This window comes from Pogonomyrmex barbatus, unplaced genomic scaffold (genome assembly GCF_055798465.1).
Source record: "Pogonomyrmex barbatus isolate J1 unplaced genomic scaffold, ASM5579846v1 scaffold4, whole genome shotgun sequence".
Lineage (NCBI taxonomy): Eukaryota > Metazoa > Arthropoda > Insecta > Hymenoptera > Formicidae > Pogonomyrmex > Pogonomyrmex barbatus.
The window spans coordinates 10,549,778-10,571,309 of record NW_028297138.1 but is presented as its reverse complement, the minus strand read 5'-3'; the positions used below and the strand labels follow the sequence as shown (position 1 = coordinate 10,571,309).

The 21,532-nt window shown below is 39.9% G+C and overlaps 1 protein-coding gene across 1 annotated transcript in view; it reads left to right on the top strand.

Annotated features, from left to right (window-relative positions):
* Positions 1-21,532, top strand: part of LOC105423600 (uncharacterized) — a 383,169-nt gene that overhangs the window by 1,907 nt on the left and 359,730 nt on the right. The window contains exon 2 of the mRNA XM_089080981.1: positions 2,124-2,315. The gene's annotated coding sequence lies outside the window, so the exon portion shown is untranslated. The remainder of the gene's footprint in view (positions 1-2,123; positions 2,316-21,532) is intronic.

Below are 21,532 nucleotides of genomic sequence, written 5' to 3'. Positions count from 1 at the left end.
TGTTGATTCTCGACGGACGAAACGCGGATTTTACATGAGCGTTTTTTATTTATTTTTTGTTTCGTTACATTGTTTCGTTAAGATTCTATGAATTTTACAGATTATATTCTAACAAGTTGACTATTCTAAATTCACGGCTGCGATATCGAACGGCTTGAATTACGAACTTATGTTTACAAACTACTTAGGCTGTGCGCAACATGGAGAACAGGGATAAATATTAAAATTTGGATGTAAAAATGAAGAATAAAGATGAAACGTAACGCACAATGGGCATAAGCTATATTTTATATTTATTTATGTTCATTATATCTTATGTTTAATCTCTATTCCTAATTTTTATTTTAATTAATTTTAAATTTAATCTTTATTTTTGTTATAATTCCTGTGCCTGTTTCTTCATTGTATGCAGAATCTTAAATCCGGTTGTATCAATGATATTTTATTTTTAAGCGAGACTTAAATCTTTAAATTTGTTGTATCAAAGTAAAAGCGAAATCTAAAAAGTGCTTTAATTTGCACTAATTTTAATAAGATAAGCGCAAATGAAAGCACTTTAGCTATCGCTTTTGTTTTGATATAACAAATTTAAAGTTTTAAGTCTCGCTTAAAGTCAATATAGCGTTGATGCAACCTTGGGCCTTAAACCGCAAATTTGACAAAAATTCTATTCATTCAATAAGAACATTTCGAAATTGGCGAGAGTATTTAGAGATGAATTACTACGTGGGATGAAAAATAAAAGTTTCGAGATTTCATCTTTTCGCTCCACCTGGCGAGCGGCTCTACGCTTTTCGCAACACATCTCCTTCCTCTCGATATCCTGTAGGGACTTGTCGCCGCACCGAAAGATGGCGGCACGGCTTGCCCGGCGCGTCACATCTGCGCTCGATAGCGCGGTCTAGGTATTTCATATATAGGAGTTCGTGGCCGCGGATACCCCATGGTGGAACGTGGATGCTGTGCGCGGTGGTTCGCGTCCCGTAGACGCGCGAATACGCACGACGACGACAATACGCGGACGGCCGTGCCCGTCGACGACGCCGACGACGTGCGTCTGTGCCCGCGACGTACGAGCAGCAGTCATCGCGTCATTCTCCGTTGTTAACGTTACCGCGAGTGACAGCCGAGACGATGCGACCCGCTGACAGTGGTCCGCGTTGCGCCGTGCGCGTCGACGATCGCGACGCGCGACCAGCCAGTCCCGTGGAATGGTCGACCACGACGGGTTGGTAAACAAATCTCGAGTGGTGGTTGACCCGCGAAGAGGGAAGGTTGCGTGAGAGAAAGAGAGAGAGAGACTTAACTTTGTCGCCGAGAGAAGTGACGCCAGCGGTGGAGATCGAATAAGAAACGCGCAGTGTTTTCGCGGCGATAGTGGAAATTCAAACGACGATCGGCAAGACATCGGTAAATAGGACAGGAAGGAAAAAAAGAGATAAACACGCCGCGAATCATCTCATTCTTGCGTACGTGTGTGTTTGTGGTGAGTGTGTGGTGCGTAATTAAAACGAACTCGAGGCGCGCTTTTTTTCGTGTGTCACCGCGGACTCTTGTCGTGACATTGTTGACGCAGGTGTGTGACGAGCATATACTTGACGAGTTGCGCGTATGTCCGAGTTCAAACCCCGCGAACTTGTCTGTCGACCATTATCTTCGACCGCCGCGTCGTCCGCGATTTCGCGCGAACTTCGTCCGTTCGCACGTGATCCGTGCTGTGAGTGTGGAACTTTGGCGTGGCGCCGCCGGCCCTTTAAATCGCCCGGGGCGTGCCCCCACTACGATGCGCGCGTGTAACGGTGCCCCGGAGCCCCCTCCGGCCATTTAAATCCCACGAGGTCGGCTGATCGACCAACTGGTTCCCGACGTTTAAAGGGCCCCGAAGTTTTGATCCCCGTTCCGAACTCACGACGCCTTTCGCTCTCTTTCTCTTCGCCTGTTTTTTTCCCCCTTCTCTCTCTCTCTCTCTCTCTCTCTGTCTCTGTCTCTCTGTCTATCTTTCTCTCGCTTTCGATGTCGCCGTTTTACGAACGTTGTTATGGCGCCGCGACCAGTCACGCGCGCGAGATCGTAAACTCCCCGCGTGGAGATTCACGACGCGACGCTTGACCGTGTTTTGGCAGTGATCACCGAGAACCACCCCCTGCACGTCGCCTCTTCACCATCACCACCATCCTCTTCTGATCTGCTCGGCCGCAGCCTCGGGACCGAAGAGTTATGTAACGCTCGCCGAGAAGCCGCCGACCACTGAACCCGCCCGCCCGGCTCGGAATGCGGGATTCCTTCGCAGTTTTCGGCGAGACGTGTTTGGCTTCGTGAGTACCCAGCCTTTTGTTTCCCTCTCTTGGCCATCGTTAGCGCCGGCGCGAATCCTGCTGTGGATTCTATGCGAAATTAATCCCTCGGACACCGAGCGCGCGCAGACGGGACGTTTCATATGACGAGTATTTATTACGTTCTTTGTCGCAAAGCAGGTTTTTCAACTTATGACAATAAAACTAGATTAAAATTTATGAAATTGGACGTTAATTATTGTTTTTTTTTTTTTTTTTTTTTTTTTTTTTTCAAGAGGAAATTCCTACAGAGAAATAGTATTCAATATAAAATATTCTTACATTATCTTTACAATTTGCGCTTGGTATTAAGAATTAATTTCGCTACGAGGTGCCAGAGAGGATGAATTATTTAGTAGTTAAATATTATAAACGTATTATATTTATTTTTATTCGATTATAATTTTTCCAGTGAGAAAAGAGTGATTTAAAATATTTTTTTAAATATAATTCATTCAACGTTGATTCCATTTTAATGAGATCTTAACTGTAACTTCCGCTATTAAGAATTTGAAATATGAATTGATGCGTCTACACATGCCTCGTGTTATGTGAAAATTTAAACTCGATGCATATGTATATTTTGTATGAAACTAAAGTAACTATACATGTATAATGCTCGTTGCTGAGATATTAAAATATTAAGATTCAATCGATAGCTCATTTTCTCGGGCGCATAAAGCGAGCTTTAACGAGTTCGCGATTGTTGTCGACGTGATGCGCGCAGCTGACGTTGCTTTTGACTGACGAAATTCCAGTAAAACGAGCGAAATTCTAGCGGACGCATCTTCGCACGCGCACGTAGAAACGAGTTTCAGAGGAAGCGTGTATGTACCCTCGCTACGAATATCGAATAATCGCCGTGTGTGATAGTCGATACCTTCGCTTGTTGTCGACGCTTTTTGCCTTGAGCAACACGCGTAACGAGAATAAAAACCGAAAAGTTAATACGTGTGCACTCTGACGCCATATTGTTCGAGGAAAATGCTGATAAAAACCAGGATGTGTATAGGCAAAAACCCGTAGTAATTTAATGTTAATTACTTACGTTCGCGAACGACCTTTCCCCCTACTCATTCGCACACATTTACATTTAATTTTTCCTTATTCGTATTATGCAAATATGTGTGCAAATTATTAAGCATTACGAAGCATTTTTGATAACTTATCTTTTTTATAAGAGATATAAATAAAAATTTAGTAGTAGCTTCTTTATCTTGCTTTATTCATATCAAATATTTGTATAAATTTTGTTTTATCCTTACACATTAAACTGGATTATACCATACTTTTGATTTTTTTCAAATGTTTGTTGTATTATCTCTAAAAATCTCATATAATTAATGTAAATGCAAGAGTTCGCGAAATAATGAGTTCGAATCCGTAGATTTGCTAGGCTTAACTCATTGTTATTTCTGCAGAAAGATATTTTCGAATTATTTGTTTCAATTCACAAATATATCTTGATTGTATCATCCACATGATTCTTGTGACAATCTTTTTTTTTTTCTACATCGTTAAGGACATAGAAAATTTATTTTATCTTACTTATTTTATCTTACTTCTGTTATAATTCTCTTGTATGATGACTAGTGATATTCTTGATAACATAATTTTTCATTCATTAAGTTTTACAATTACAAATTATCAAAAAAATCTACATCGTGCGAATAATTGTTAATTATGTATCTCGATAATGATTTTAAATTAATTTCATCGTAAGCCGCTCGACTGACACGATTCGGAATCACCGTGATCATGTTTTTGCGAAGTATTTTTTATCTTATCTCATGAGCACGCGCCGCAATTATTATTGAACGAAGTCACTTTAATACCGTAAATAAGAGCGAGAAGAAAGATATCGATGTCGTCGCAGGCACGGTCTTCTTGTACGTCGTTTTTAACCACGAACACATTAAGATCCGCGAAACCTCACGGCTCGCGGAGATGCCAAATGTTGTGCTTAATAGATTCCCGTTGCCAAGGAGCACAGCCAGCTGTGGGATATCAATTTATTAATCTGACTTCTCCCTGAGAAACGGGGTCAGAGCTCGAGTCGCGTATTTTTCGTGAGCGATGGTTAATTTCTACGGCAGGGAATTTTCTAGGTACGTTACACGCTTAATTGGAGATACGCGGATATTAATTGATAGATTATATCAGTAAATTATTGATGGTATCGAGCGCTAATAAAGTTTCGACGATCGTTGTCTGGATACGTTCGAGACATGTAATGCGCGCGAATCGATTCGCGAGTTATTACGTTGATATTTTTCCTCCGTACTATTTATAGTCGGAGATATTTGTTTATATTTGTCCTAAAAAATACGACGCGATGGTGAAAGCTCTATCGGCAGTCGGCGCACGATGCATAGTCGTAATGAAAAGCCGTGTGCCATTAGTCCGCGTGTCGCGGCCGGAAATGGATGGCTGTTTTTTTTCCCTTCCTTTTTTTTTTCCCCTCGAAAATCGCGTGACATTGCAGCACCGCGACCCGTCACGTGCACGCGCGGCGTTTCTGATATCGCCGCCGACCGACTGCATGTAAAATGCCCGCCATTCTCGTTCTCGCGACGTGCATTTCGCACGAACGAACGCCGTGAAATCCGATTGAACGCGTGCCATGTGTAATGTATCATCTTTCCGTTACGTTCTTGCCTGAAATTTGTGTTCTACGCGTATCTTTAAATATTGATTCAGCCTTCCTCTGGACGGTGATGTGTCATACAGATAGAACAAGCGAATCTGGTTAAAATAATATAATAAAATAATAAAATAATTTCTTAGATACTTGGCGAAATAATATTGATGGTGTATTAAGGCTCGGATACATTGTACAATGCAATATATCACAGAGTAAGCAATTCTTCTCAATTAAATCTCTGATTTGACTTGAAACTTGGAACAAACAACCGTTTCTCTAACCAGCCGCGTAAAATCGTTGCTCTTGTCATTTTCTCAAGCGTATCGTAAACATTCTCGTAAACAGGGCGTGAATCGCATTTGGAATTTCGTCCTTGGCACCTCCCCCTCCGCCTCCCCCTCCCTCCTCTCTATCTTCCTCTTTTTTTGTCCACCGATCTTACATGAAAACGAAACTCGTCAACTCGCAGGCAGAAAATCGACGCGATCGAAGCCAATGGCGTGTAATTACTCGCGCGCTTAATTACTCCGTCTGGTTTTTCAACGGCGATGCGGCGCGCGCGTTTGCTTTTTCAAAAAGAATTCTTCGCGCATCCAAGCGCTTTCCCCGCGCGCCTCGATCCTTTCACTTACGGACTCATCAATCTCACTGGCTGGTTTTCCGACATGACGCAGCCGCGATCCCTCATTTCCAATCGTCACTTATTCCCTTTCTTCCGCGGCCACTTCGTTCGCGTTATGTAAGCCCGCATTATCATATCTCACGTATATCGCGCCGTATCTCATGTTACCGCAAAATTCATTGATACTCGGTAAACACATTCATTTTTTTTTTATATTTGCGTATAATGTATCCGTTTTATTCAAGGTCCCATCTCATGAAATACTAAGGCAGTTTTATCACTACACGGAAAGAACAGTTTTGCTGGATCTGAAAAATAATGTTGTTATTAGAATAATTATGTATGATGAAATAATGTTGTTATTAGAATAATTATGTATGATATTCAATGTATGATTGCTAGGAAAAAATTTTGCAGTATTATCATATTTGAATGTTTTACATCATAATGGCACAACAAAATTATTTTTCATCTGATCAAATTTTTAGATTCTATAGCAAAAATTTTTTTTTATATAATACTTATAGTACGATATTCAGCGCGCAGTAGGTTTTTAATTCTTTTAATAGTAATATAAATATACTCATATCAATTCAAGTGGTTTTAAAAATCTTGGTGAGATTAATAATGTTTTCTAAAAGGGGATAAATAAATTATAGTCACGACTTCCTTTAGAAAGAGCTTGATCATAATCAATTTAAACGTTGATCAACATTTACATATGTTTTATGCTAAATATTTTGAAAAATAAAATGAATCATAGAAATGGATTTCGATGTAATCTCATGTTTGCCGTATAGTACGTGCGCGCAAAATCTACTCAACGTTTTGCTATTACATCATGTGGTTTCCACCAAGTGCACGTGCCGTGCGCATATATAAACGTGGGTTAATAACGTTACTGACTTCACGAGCCGTGGTAGTTAAATATTTTTGTTCGTTGACCACTAACGACGGACGTTAATATTGGTTCTGATATTTGCGAGATTTACAGGATTTCCTGTTTCGCGTTATAATTATTTCATCTTGTAAAATGATATTCAAGTTATTCAATACTTTATTTTTGCTGCATACTAGATGAACTCGTAAATTTTAATTATATTTTTGTTACTAATTGTAAGTATATTCGAAATACATTTTCATTTGAAAGCTGTTATTTAATGCTGACGTGTGTGCAAGAATGCGCACTTTAATGACGTGGTACACCTGTGTATCGTATTTTTATGCGTATTGATCGAACTCGCAACTAATATCGCGTGTCATGTTGTAAAATTTTGTTCGGCATTCTCCGACTGAGACTTTAGTCATTTTCTTCTCTTTGCATGATTAACTTCCCGCACGCATACACTTCCATGTACATGCAACGTAGAAGACACACGTATAGAATTATTTTTGTATTATATATCAGATTGAAAATGTATACGTTTAGATTTTTATATAAACCGATATGTCGGAAACTAGAAAGCATTTTCTGGTATTTCAAATCCTTTCGTAAACACATTTCGTACGTTACACTTTTGTTAGAGTCGAATCTATAAATCTCTTCCTTTAGTTGCGTCTACAAATAAAAGATTGCGTACACGGTATAATATAGCAGCGTATAAATATACAGCATTGTGTACGCGTCGTCGAGAAATTACATTAATATTGCACGTCGCGCCGCACACTCGGGATTTTATCGGATGCTATATTTATAACAGACCGCCACGCCTATTTCTTCCATGAGGTAATTGGATGTCTATATCTCCGGAAAACTCCGCGGTCCATTCGTAAATCGATATATTTCGCGTCTGTGACAGGTGCCGGCTCGTCTGCGTAAATTTGTCATGTCCGTCCAAAGCTCCAAAAATAAACTCCTTTGCTGTTGTCGGCCTTCGTTCATAACCCTTTGACTTGTATCGCGTTTCTTCAATTAGAATATCCTCACCGATCATCACCGAGATCAAAGTGCACAATAATTAATACCTGATTACTTATGTTTCGAATGTAATTTTAATTTTATTGCGATTTAATATATTTTTAATTGTGTTTGATATTTGTCGTACTAATCCTTTTATTATTTTAATTTTATATCTCGTATCTTCCAGAGAATAATTATGGATTATGTAATTAGTCTAGAAAGTTTTTTACGGCAAAGCATCTTCTTTCATCGATTACTATTCAAGTACGAGACAATTAGTCGCAATACAGTCGCTTGAACGAGAGACAGCTCTGTCATTAACATCTACTAAAAATTAATGACACGAGATAACTTATCATTTTGTTTGTCTTTTTCTTAGTCTTCTTAGTCTTCTTCATTCATGTGAGAAGTGTTAGTCATTGTATCTTTCTTTGCATTAACAATGCTCTTTTCCCTTTACCGACATATATTCTATGATCGAGTTAATAATTTTGAAACGCAGTTCGGTTATGGATTGCATTCGGAATGACGTTAATAAAAGTTTTATCGGTCGCTTTCCGTTCGGCAAATTTTCCGTGTCCTTATATGATATTGGGTCACTCATTTGTAAAATTCGCTGTCGGCTATCCCATTTCAGAGTGCGCAGCCGATTCGATTCGAATAAAGGACCCTGGCCGCAGAATGCTAATTATATCGCACGTGCAAATCCCGAGAGCGGGAGAACGTTACAAGTATGATTGCGTTCGTCGGCGAGTTCGTATTTGCCGCGCACCTACGCAAATGCATACGCAAACGCTCCGTAATTTCAGGTCAGTTATCGTTTTCCCCAGTTCCAATTTAATTACAATAGGAGGTTTCGTTTACAAAACGGAATACCGTCGTTAACGTACGACGCGGTGGCTCGTGTGTAGGCGCGCAAATATACGATCGTCCGTAGAACGAGTAACATACATTCCTGCGCAAATGCGGTTCGTCGTCTCTTTCAAATTCAAAAATGAAATTTGTTTCAATAAACAACGATACAACAATGCGCACAAATGATATTGTATAATATTAATGCAATAATGAGGCGGGCAGCATTACGTGACACAACACTCCCGCCTGTGGGCTCGCGTTGCGCGTGTTTTTAAATTAAAATTCGCTTTGCTAAATATTAATAATGAGTATAATAATTTTAATAAAGAGTATAAATAATATTACGCAGTATTAATGTATTATCGGTAATGTGCGTATCCACGTGCACGATAGCGGATAAAAATCAGATTAACTCGCTGGCTTTTCATCGTTACGCGGTGAACGTACGCCGTTTCACGCACCGCTACGTCGTGCCCGTATATTGACCGTAATAGTACAACGTTAAAATCAGTTATTATCGGTGAGTAAACATGGCGGCAACATTTAACGCTTAATTATTTTACCGCGGTACGCAACATGGCATGTCAATGCGAAAATGGCCGTCGTTTATATTCGTATGTATATATGCGTAAATATATATATATATATATATTTTACGTGTGTTTTTGTTTGACGTAAAAAGATCCGAAAGCATAACGTGAAAGCGCGATGGAAAAGTCGACGTCAAATTTCGCCATAACTCCGTTAGCATCGACACACGTCTTGCACCTGTTCGATACGCACTTTTTATTTAGTCGATCCGGAAAATGCCAGGGATGAATTCGACACGCAAATATCGTCCGGGGCGAGATATTATCGGATTTTCTCTCCGATCTTGATTCTCTGCGCTTTCGATCGTCGGAGAAATTATCTTAATTCGCCTACAATCAGATCGTATACATCCGACAACGCATATCCGACGCTTTCTCGCGTGTGAAAATTAGTGTATTACTCTCCTCTTTAGTTTTTATTTTCAGTTTAGTCCACACGGCGGCAGGCAGATTCGCACGCATGCACGCGGGAAGTGATGTGCGTCACGCGACAGATTCACGCTCTGACGGCGATGCGGACGTGAAGTAATTGCAATTAAAATTTGTTTCGCGAAATTGTTTAGTCGCGCCCACGTTGCGCGCGCACGGCGAAAGCTTTTATTCCAGGCTTGTTTTGCCTTTATCGCGATTCCCCAGGGAATCGAAAGTTGCCATTAGGACGTCCGACTCCCCCCTCCCACTCTCTCTCTCTTTCATTCTATCGTAATTAATGATTCTCGTCCAATAACAACAACCGAATCACGCGCTATCGTTATCGAACGGATTACCGTAAATCGAAATTGTCGAGATGTTGCTCTCGATGCGTCAAATATAACTGTAATTTTTCTCTACCATGGGTAACGCGCAATGTATCTCTCATATCTACGGAAGTTTGTTGTTGATTTATGAGGCGCTTAGTTTGAAAATATTGCGTAATATAAATCAATCATTTTTCATTTATGAACCATATTAAGAATGTTGTTTTAATTATTGTTTCGTATCCAAATTAGCTTTGATTAAATTTTTTATACACTTTAACATATTGATTTATAATCCAGAAAGGACTGACTGAATTTCAAGTTCACGGTTATGATCATCTATAAAGATAATTGGCCTTAACTTCCTTTAGTGAAACAAAATACAGATGCATTGTCACGTATATATATATATATATATATATATATATATATCTTTTTCTAACCACATGCGAATTATTCGATATGGATATTTAAACTAACGCGTTAAACAGCAAGATCGAGTCTCTCTCGATTTGTAGCAGCTTTCCGCATTCTCTCAAAAATTACAACCCGCGATGCACGATGTGCATTATGACTGATACTTAAACGTGTGTGACGTGTGCAAAGCAAATTCGGGTTTCGTGGCGATTATCGATAATATTTCCGGTACACCCGGCTGTTAATAATCCTTCTATTATTAATGAAACGAACTCGCGCACGAGTGCGGTGTTAACGGTCTACCAGGCGCAGAGGCAATATCGTTCACGATGCCCGTAATGCACCGTATGGGACAGGTGACGTGTAATTGTAAACTCGATCAAAAAGGCCGCGGCTGCCAATGCCGATCGGCCAATGCCGCATGTGCTGCGTTCGGCCGCGTCACATTCGCCCACGCGCTATATCCATCCCCGCCCGTCACGCGCAGGGGATCATTCGGTGAGTTTTGTTCGAAATCATTAAAAATGCTGTCGACAGAGGACCCGCCCCGATTTCGGATTTATATCTCGACGCCCCGAGAGTTCGACGTCCGAAATATCTCGCGTAATAGCGGCCGAAAATACGAGCAACGCGATTTGCATTTTAACATGTATAGAAATAAGCTCGCGCCGCATGCAAATCCGGGTTTTTGTTGCCAATTTATTAATACGGAGAATTCCAGATTCGTTTCGAGAGATGCGTTTCGTAATTCTTCTATTTCTTTTCTCTCTCTCTTTTTTTTTTTTAATCATTAAATAATTTTGCGAAGTAAAATGGAATGCATTCGGCGCGCGTAATACCTAACCGCGGAATTATAACGTTATCAGGAGGAGGTGCAAGATAAATGTTTTCTTACGTGTTGAGACTTGCGAAGATGGAGTCATCTCTGACAACATGACCGATAATCTTCGCGCTTTTACTCGCCACATAGATACTCACGTGTCAACAATATCTCAAGGATATCGAACCAGTTCTATGACCGACTGTTACGGCGTCTATAAAATATTGCGTTCATTTTCGTGCGAACTGAGGCTTTCTCAGGAATACGTAATTGCGTGAGACTAATGAATTGCAATTAGCTCGTGAATGGTATCGTTATTGTACGATGAACTAAGATGCTTTTTGTATCACGATATATCGAAAAGTATTTTACTATTATGTAAATTCTGTATAGTGATATAAAATTTTAACGATCTCCGCTAGAAATTGCAAATCTGCATTTATTATATATTATTAATTTTTCATTTACATTTTCATGTCATAATTCTGTTCCCGAAATGAAACATTGCATGACGCATGTTTCAAATGTTCTTTCGTTACGTTAAAACAATTAGTTTGGATCGCTTTGCCGTATCTATTTTATATATCGTGTAATATTTCTGACGCGCAACGCGCGACAAATTTGCGACGAACGAGAAGCATAACGTATTAAAATATCTCTTACGAAGCTCTTACGAAATATCTCGTGCGAAGAGCTTGCATTCGGGGCGCGCAGGACGTCATAACCCGAAACGTAAAAAACGATACGACCGATGGCGGAACACGGCGAGCGACAAGATTTATAAGGCTCTCACCGGGCCGCCATAAAGCTTGAGAATTCTATTTATTTCGCGCACGCGGGGCCAAATGTGGGCCGGACGCGCGATGAGATAAATTTACGGTCCTTTTTAGGCATCAAATCTGGCGGGTCGACGAAGTTTGGCCTGCAGCCAGCGGAGGCCTCGGCCACTACGAGCGAGATACACCAACACGCGAACGCGGCATTATGAGGATATTTAATTTGTGCTTCGCGCCGTTATATTTCACTCAGCGTTGATGGAATGGCTTGTTCTCTCACGATTCCCCGTTTCTACGTAGCCTAGACGTGATTTACCGTGATCTCTATCAAACCGGCTTCAAAATACGCGTTGATTCCCTTCTTTTTTGTTTTTTTTTTTCACTTCCATCCCTTTCTCTCCCTTCTCTCACCTCCTGTCTGTTACGTTTCCTTCTTTTGGATCTCTCTGAACAATCCTATTTTCATCTCCACGTGTCCTCCGCGTTTCTGTGTTATACATCGTGATTCATTTTTCATTCGGCAGCGAGAGGATTAGCGTCGTACGTCATCGCGAACTGGGAGAGATCAATTTACGTTCGTTTATAATTTAGAATATTTTTTATACGTTTCGGGAATTTTCGCGCTTTGATAGATTACACAGAAAAATGACATAGTAAATTTTGGCCGTTGTATCTGTAGTTGGACAAAGGTGGAACTTGCTTTCGACGAGTGTTCCGTGAAATTGCGGGGCTTTTCAGTAGCGTGGTAATTAACGTTTCCGGCAGAGCGGTGTTGAAAATCCGCGATGTTAAGAATTCCACTACGAATGAATATTTAACGGCGAGCGGACGGTCGCGTTTACCTCCGCGATTATCCGTGATAATAATTAACGGCGCGTATTTTAATAAATCGTTATTATTGTTATTGCGAATGCAGTCGCGATAATCAAGGGAAATCATTACGGGATGCAATCCGGTTATAATAATAAAAGCGCGTGTAATAATGACGGGAATAATAAAATAGGACGCGCAGCACGCGGATCGTACGTAAATGTCCATTATTTTCGTTCGAATTGACCCATATCCGAGGATGAACAAGAGATATCATCTTTTCGCATAGCATAAAATTGATTTACACAACTTTCGATATTAATAATTTAAATAAAAATGAATAATCCAAGATGTGAGTCATCTATTTTATAATTAAACTTTTCTTACCGTAATAAGCGGTATTTAAAGATTATTTGAAAGAAATATGATATTTGCAACAAAAGATTTTGAAATTAAAATTTAATTAGAAATATACTGTATATTTTTCTGAGAGACTCTTCACATATTTCTTATTACACACACACATCTCTTGTATCTTTTAAAATGATTTCACTAATTTATAAATTAATATATGCATAAACACGAAACGTGTATTCCTCGCTAGTATTCGGGTGTTTGTAAATTACAATTGAATGTTCCCGGTGAATTTATTTCTCGGGTGAAGGGTTAATCAGGTCCATTTTTAACGACACGCGGTAGTAAATACGCGTGACATAGTCCGCTTATAGATGACTTGAAAATACATAAAATGGGCGGTGTGGCTATTCGATTGCATTCAGAGACAGAGAAAGAGAGAGAGAGAGAGAGAGAGAGAGAGAGAGAGAGAGAGAGAGAGAGAGAGAGAGAGAAGAGGGGGAGGGTGAGAGTGGCGCGTCACGGATTTAAAGCGCGCCGTATTAAAATTTCACGCCACCAACGTGTCGGGGACGACTACTAATTTTGCGACGGTGCAGAGCGGGCGGCACGGGATTCATTAGTACCAGTAATTTCATTCCGTACTGTAATCCGCGCCTGATTCACCCCGCGCGTACGTACGTACGTATGCGCTATGCGCGCGCCATTATTCTGTTACATAGCTTTGTAAAGATCTCTGCGTCATTCCCACGGGCGAGCGAGAAGAGATATATCTGTGTATACGCGCGGCGGGGTCGCCCCTCCCTAAACAAGCGCCTCTTATTTTCTGCTCTTGTGCAAGATTATTATTCCACGGCGATGCAGCGCGTCGATACATACACGCATACACACTCGCGCATACACTGCGCGACACGCGCGCATACACGGGCACGCTTAAATAGCCATTGTTGTGTATCGTCGGAAAGGTCGATCGATCGAGAGACATGCGCTTTCATCTTGTAATAATGATGGACCGCGAGCGCCTCTTTATGCGCTATCCTTCATTACGACACGATCGCTGCTCTTACTCGATTATATTTTATCTCTCGTTGAAACGCTTTTCCCTTCCCATCTCGCGGATGTCTGACGCGGATTTCGCGAAATAATCGATAATCTTTTGTATCTACGACGATTTTATGAATTCTATGGAATATTATTTCATATTTTTTATTGCATTTTTGTTTTATGGTGGACACTTCAAATTTTATGCAACTCAAAGATGCATGCAGCTCTAATTAATCTATATTCACAGAATTAGCTTATAATAATGACGTTATAATTAAAATGTATATTTTGTTTGATTCATCATTGTACATGTTTATACTAAGCTTCTAAATAAACGTGAGATCAACTATGAATAAGCAACTATGAGTCGCTGCTTTTGAACGACGACCGTGAAAGTATTTCAGCATAAAAGGAAGACGCGAGAATACCGAGACCGAGAGTGATTCAATAAGGATAGCGTGTATGCATGGGTTACAGGGAAGAGGCAGGCAGAACGTGAAAGTCTTGAAAGTTTTGCACGTAACGGCTGTTCGCGGCTGTTTCACCGAGACGTCAATTAGGTACGCTTCATCGATCGCATTAATAAACCTGTTGTCGGCGTCGCTTATGTTTAGACGGACTAAATATTCCGCGAAATGGAAACTATCAACAATTCAGACAGCTGTATAATACCAATCGATCAATAACCATTCCTACTTAAATGAAATTAGCCATTTTGCATTTTTCTATTTTTCTTTATTGATTAATCGATACAAAAAGCAAATTAAACGCGCATTAATGCCAATTTTACTTGTTTCAATATAAAGATATTTTTATAAATAACGAAAGGATATGTAAAAAAAACCGTATAAATTGCAATAATATAATAACATAACATTAATATATCGAAGAAATATGATAATATGTGATAATTTAAATAATATTTTGAATTATCAAGAATAAATATATCCCGAGTATTAAATTTACACGGAAAATTTATGACAATTGTAATAATCTTCTTGTTAATTTCTACAATCTAATAATCTAATTAGAATATTATTTTTATCTTTTCAATATGTAGATATCTGAAATGAGATTTGTACAAGAAACAATTATGGGACAAAGATGCCAGTTGATTTTTTTTAAATTAAATGTGAAACGTGTGAAGGATATTTCTCTTATATTTCTATCTTTCGCGTTCGTAAAAGAAGCATTTTAATATTTTTTTTTCTGCAAGCGTCAGTAAAAGCGACAAACCTCGATTTCTGCGCCAACGTCGAGCAGTGTAACAGCGAAAGGCTTAACGACAGTTCACGACAGGTAGAACCCGGCGGTGCTTTCGAGGCTTTCGCGTAATGACTTGGGTAATCTATGAAAGCAACACGCGTGAAAAAGTAGGACATCGAATGGATTGAAGTATCGATCACCGAAGAGCGATAATGACTGGCGATGGATTCGAAAGCGGAAGATGCCGGGCACAACCTTTTCAAACGACTCTCATTTTCTCCGTCCCGATCCGTGATTACTCCCGCATCATTTGTCCTTGCTCCCCGTGCCACAAAAGCAGCTTTGCCTTTAATCCCCATTGTAACATAAAGCTCTGTTTGAGACATTTTGTTCCGGGTAATATTAACGTTAATATTACTTTATGTCCTCTCTTTACATATCTCATTATTTATAAAAATATTTGTACGATAAAACATAACTGATATCTATGTTTACCTTGCTTTCTATATTGATTGATTCGTATGCAACTAAAATATCCATTAATTTTTATAACAAAAATTTTATTATAACTAATTAATGTATAATTCTTGAAATCAATTATTTTACTGTCTAAGGTGATCACGTCTACATTGATAGATAAAAAAATTCGTGTATTAGCCCAAGATACTCTCTTCGGGATCAACATATATGTTATTTCGCAATGATTTGCGATTTTTAAATTTGAAAGGAAAACGCAGGAAAGCTTTAATAATCGAATAGCAGTGAGAAAAGGTTGGAAGGAAGAGCGGAGACATGTCGATCGCAAAAGGGGGACGCGATGCGCGGGAAAAAGTAAAGAGACTGGTCGTGTAAAAGTTTTACGAGTCGTCGCGGCACCGCCTCGTTGCATCTGTTCGCGCTTTATTCGGCTGTATACGCTATTCCGGAGTCGTCTGCGCCGCGAAGCTTACGTCTCGCGTGTAAATTAACTCCCAAATCGTAAAAGGAGCCGCGCAACAATGACTTTACCGCCCTCCCTCTACCGAGCTTCCGTCTCTTATCCGGCTCCCTGTTCCTTTTAATGACGCCACTCTCCTACGGAAGTATAATCTCCTGGGACTGATGTTTATGGGCCGGCAACTTTTTTCGGACGTATACGACAGATAAAATGTCTCCTCTAACAAATTTGCCGAAATCGTGCCGTCGCTTTTTTATTATTGGTGGATAGCCATTGAGAGAATGTCGAAATTGTGAAAATTAATTCTTTTATTTATTTATTTTTTTTTTAATTTTTTCTTTTTTCTACATTTTCAAGTGTCGACAATAGAAAAACAAACTACAGGAAAAATTCACGATAACGCGAATATATAGCTTTAAAATTATTTCGAAATTAAAATTAAATTTGAAATTTAGAGACATTTAAAATAAAATTCGTCTTTACATAAATCTTGGCAAAATTCTCCGAAGAATAGATTCTTGGTTTGTAAACGTGTTATATTCCTTGTCATGGAAACGTGAATTTTGCATTTTTCCTACGCGAGTTCAGTACCCTCGCGAGCTTCGTGCCAAACGAATCGGTTACTAGGTATAAATTTCAGTTGCCTTCACGTGTATTTTGTCTGCGGCCATGCGGCACGGGGGATGCGCGGTAGAGCGATTGTTATTAATTCTGTCTCCTGGGTACCACTAATATTCATTTGGCCAGTGGATAGGGACGTACCAAGAGCCGCCGATACTCGAGTCCCCGGAAAACGGAGTATCTACAACGGGTGAATAACTCAATATCGACGTTGGTTGATACCGTAGGGACGAGATCCGCGACCACTTCCGCGCATATTTCCTCTATTTTTTCCATGTCTCGCCCATTCTCACTTTTCGCGGATGTAGCGTTGAATATAGCGCGGATTTAAATTCAGCCCATTGACTCTCGACTTTCTCGCGGCGGCTGTTACTGATTGAGGTCGAAAAGCATGGTCACTTTTATCCGATTTCCGAGGACACACGAACGACGTTTCCGCTTCGTATTTTTATATCTGAAATTATAAAAAAAAGATATCCACATGTATTATTTAATTTTTATTCATTTTTTTCAATATATTTGCAACATCGTGTTTTAATATATTTTGGAAATTTATAATTTTATAGAAATAGAAAAATTTGCTTGGATATGCATCAATGGATTGGTTCAATTGTATTCGTTATCTTGACTAAAACAATTGTCTCTTCCGTCGTAATTGACAATCGATATTTCCGGCATGCACGCTCCAGTTTAATTTCCTGCCGAGGATGTAGTTTGCTTTCACACCGCGAACACTCGGAACGCGATTCATGTCGTCTTTGTAACTAACAAGAGAAGTGCGAATATCTCCTTCGCGAGTAGCAAATGCGAGATTGTTCCCGCCGCGAAATCCCCCGTAATATGTTACCGGTCTTCGGAATACAAGTTCCGTCAGGATGTGCTCTCAGTAAATAATTCCGCGCATCGGAAATTTCTATCGTACCATCCGTCGCGTCCGTATTTTTATCTTCGCATATTCTGTACCGTGCTCTCGAGAGATAATCTCTCCTGAATACGTACCTCGAAGCAAGCGCAACGATTTAAAATGACGGGAGGGAGCAAAGGGTGGGAGGAAGAGAGAAGAGAGTAGAACAGGCTGAGGACTCCGTCCGAATCATCCTACTCGTATTTTTCTTCGTGAAATACGTTCCGCGGCGAAGGATTTACCTGATGCCATCCCTCCTGCAGCGACGTACATAAACCTCGAGAAATTAATCCCTCAGGATAAGACAGTATGACGGAGCGAGCGTGGAGCCAAAGATGGAAAGGGTCTTCTTTTCTTTTTTTTTTTTTCCTTTTTACGCGCGAGAAGCAACCCGATGTCTCGCGCTTGCTGAGCAACGATTAACCCAAAAAGTATACGATTCCCGCCCTTTACTTTCCGCGATTTTTTTATTCGTTTCCCTTTCAGTCTTTAAACTTTCGTCGCTCTTTTGCTTCACGTTTTATTTATCATCTTCCTTATGTACCTTTACGCATCTACACTTTCTGATGCAGAATGCATCATTTCTGGGTATTTATAAATTAATAGCATTTGACACATGCTATATCTCAAATATATATTTTTCTCGTATAATCACCGCAACATATTTTAATAATATATTTTAGAGCTTTTAAAAATCAAAAATATCGCAGGTGCAATTGTTTTCAATGATTGAAATTGATCGATACCATCACATTAAATTCTCGCTCTGTGTTCCTGAATTATCTGTGCATGCATATTAATTTGTCCTCTACGAATTTTTGCGGATTGAATGGTAATGATTTTTAATTTAATTAATATGCAATTTATTAATTCTGATTTTATTTTTAAATGAATATAACGTTAAATTATCAATAGATATGAATAGGCAGTGAAAGATTAAATCTTAAATTTCGTTATAAGAACAGACATATAATTACTAATTATTTCATTTCTTATTAAATACAAGATATCAAATATATTTTGGCGGATTTCTAAATCTCTGAAAAAGAATGCATTATCAAAAGTACATTCGACTGTACGGATTGTATACTCGTAGATTCACTCTCCGTTTATACAAGAGAAAGCTCCTATTGTTTTGAGAAATTGTCATCCGTGTGTTTCCTCTTTCCTCGTTTCCTCCGGCGATGGGAGGAAGCAATGTCAGCAGCCCTATCCAACTCATCAGCCATTGAAACCATTTGAGTTCAGCTGCACCGTGCCCACACCCCGTATCCTTCTCTTCTTCCTTCTCTCTCGCCGATTTTTCTTCCCGTTGCCGATAGATGTATTGGTGGTCCGCGCCATCTCCGATACAACCTCCCCCAACCTCTCGAAGGGGATGCGACGACGAGTACTCGCGTATTTTTCGACCGACCAATAACATTCGGCTTTACCTCCTCACCATCGCCATTCCGAGGTATTTGGAAGTATGTTGTTACGGACAGGCGTACGTTATTTCCGCGCTTGCTTACCGATCTGCAATTCTCTTTCCCGCTATCTCATATGCCGCAACATGCGGGATTTGTGGAAGTTTTACTTATCTCTCACGCGCGGGACGAGAGGAGGGAATATATATATAAGTAGGTATACATATGTGTGTTGTTTGTACGTGTGTACATTCGTGTGGGGGATTTGGAGTGTACACATTCCTGGCGCAATCTACGATAGGCTGCGCGAAAATTGCGGGCGAAAATTGCGGGAGAGAATGAGGAGGCGGACGGAGGAGAGGAGAGGAGAGAAACACATCGAAAGCTGTACAAAAATGCGGGAGACGAGGAATCTGCTTCGTGAGTCACGCGATCCATTCCGAGTCTCGATCGAATCGCTGGGCAGTCCGATCACGTGTTTCGGCCGCGAATAAGAATAAAACGAATACTTATTTTCGCCGTTGGCCAAGAGCGTCGTATTTGCATTCGCGAAATCCCGTCTGTACGTGCATACGGTAACCTTCGACAAGCTCGAGAGATTTCTCGCAGGAAGAGAACGCTCGGCTGCTTCTTTTCGCGGTTTACGTTAGTTACAGACAACGTTGGAAAAAGCGGGAAAAAAGATTCATCATTTTTTCGCAACGAATGCAAGCTGTACTTTTTTCCGTTTCTACATCTCTTTATCGCGATTCATCGACCGAAATTCATTTTTTGAATAGCAAATTTTGTTCGATAATTACCCACTACACGTTAAAATACTCTTCAATAGATATGATAATTGCATCTGTGAATGATGCGATCAAGTTAATTGTCAATACTTATTATACTTCCTGAATGATATAATTCATCATAAAAATATTTTAATGCATTACGTGCGCAAATTAATTCTATGCTTTCTTCTATTAAAATTTAAACTTTATAGATTAAATAATAGAGAGTTAATGATCAGAATAGTTTCTATTATTTTTTATAACTTTAATTTACTTTTTTCTTATCGCCAAATTTCACCGCCAAAAAATGGCGATTTTAATAGGAATGAGTCTCTAAACTACCAAATCAATTTAATAGCATTCCAATTATATGTGTACAATTAATATTATAATTGTTCTAAGCTCACAAACGTTGTCGTTCTTTTCGCAACTGCTTAAACAATCTGTATAATTCGTCTGTGTTAGTTCTGCGTGTGTTTACCGCGTGTACATGTTTAGAGTCCTCCTTTGTGCGTAGCGTCGCGTCCGCGTCGGCACCAGCGAGAATCTAAAGGGAATAATGAATCCACGTAGCGACGTCGATTCGCTCGTATGCTCCGAAGGTCTTTTGCTGCCATTGGACGCGGAAGGGAGAAAAGGGAGCCCGGAGAAGAAGCCTTAAGCTTTTCCCCGGCAGCGAGGAAACTTCGATAATCCTCGACGTTTACGCTCACGTAGGTGCACGGCTCGCAGGCGTCCCTTTCCCCCTCTTTTCCTTCTCCTCCTTTTCTCTCTCGTCGTCGTCGTCGATGTCGTCGTCGTCGTAATTGGGGGACAGGGCAGGTCGATAACGGGCCATGGAAGCTAAAATGCACGATAAAATCGCCGTTATTTCCTGGGACTCGGAGACTGGGAGACTCGGAGACGAGACCTTTTATATATCTTACTATAAAGAGATAGTATTTAACTCTTTGCATTTTGATCGGCGGCCATAAATCGTCCACGTTTCGATTTGGCGCCAGATTTGTTTCCGCGTCACTCGCGATTTTTCACGCACGTGAATAATACATGAATAAGTTTATTATACGCGGCAATAGTGGAAAATGTGTGTTCATAAATATTTAAGGTGCTTATAAGTAAAAGCTAACGTTAGCGTGATTCGCTGTATCTGGCAGATTTAGTCAAAGGGTCTTTTACATGAAAATACATATGTTGATACTTCATAAATGATGTTGCATCGTACGTAGATTTGTAAGAGGCTGATATGATAAAAATGAGATTGAAATGATAATGATAGATTGTAGAAAATTATGCGAAATTGATATTATGCCAGAAGTATAATTGAGGATTAACATTTCTCTCTCTCTCTCTCTCTCTCTCTTACGTATTATTTCATAGATAAATATTTAAAATTCATAGGAAGAGCTTAAAGAGACCTGAAAGAATTTTTTGTTATTCTAAAAGATTTTAGAGATATTCTTCTACGTCATATTCTTTGCGAATTCGAATGTAAAATGTAACAAAGGAATTTACAAAGTTGTACTCTCGCGGCGGGCCGTGATATTGGAGGTGGACACTATATAGTGGAACTTTAAAATTCACCCCGGTGACTTTAGCTACGTTCCGACGAAAGTTTTATAATCCCGCTTTCCTGCGACCACGTAGGTGAGCTCATGTCGCTCCGGTCGAGGTATATAAGTCGAAAAAGGGGTTGCACATGGCAACGGGGGGTTAAGAGACGCGGTGCTGAAGTTGTCACACGAGAGAGAGAGGATGAGGTCGGGCAAGAAAAATAAGAACAAGACGG